This window comes from Gekko japonicus, unplaced genomic scaffold (assembly GCF_001447785.1).
Source record: "Gekko japonicus isolate JY-2015 unplaced genomic scaffold, Gekko_japonicus_V1.1 scaffold2274, whole genome shotgun sequence".
Classification (NCBI taxonomy): Eukaryota; Metazoa; Chordata; class Lepidosauria; order Squamata; family Gekkonidae; genus Gekko; species Gekko japonicus.
The window spans coordinates 486-1,161 of NW_015172616.1; positions in this window are offsets into that span (position 1 = coordinate 486).

Genomic DNA, 676 nt, shown 5'->3' on the forward strand with positions numbered 1-676 from the left:
CCCTCGTGGAGATATAAGGGAAAAAGGCATATCTCCACAAGAGAGGACACCAGGATTTACATTTTTAATGAAAGATGGGAATTCAGAGAACCAGCTAAACCTGAATGTTGTCTTGTGCGTATGCATGCTTATAATGATATACTGATATAAAGGCTATATAGTAAAAAACTAAAATGAAACCAGTTGTCTTCAGGGTGTAAGGGAGAAGAGGGAATGGTTTGACAATGACAACAGCCCTGTCATCAAAAAGTAGTCTGGAAGTGGGTGGGAGTGTGCAAGACAAGGAAAACTAACAGAAACATTACACATGAGGGAAAAGGCGACTCAAAATTGAGGTAAAAGTAGTCTCAAATGAAGTAGGGGAGGGAGAAATGGGACACCCTTTCCTCTTCTTTTGCTGCAACACGGTTGGTAGCAATTGTCCCCAGCTTGTGTTCCAGTAAAAATTACCCACTGGGAAAGCCAGCTCTCTCCCCTCTTTCCAAAAACAATGTACTTGCAAACAAAACCATCCTTTCACGAGAAGCCAACTAAATGGTTACATAAAAGCAGGAGGATAGTTTAATCAGTCTTCTGGTATTCCCTATCTTACTTGGTCAAGGCCCCAAGTACTCAAAATAATTAACCTTCACATAGAAAGTAAACAGTTCTGAGAAATGTGGGAGGCTTCTCATGG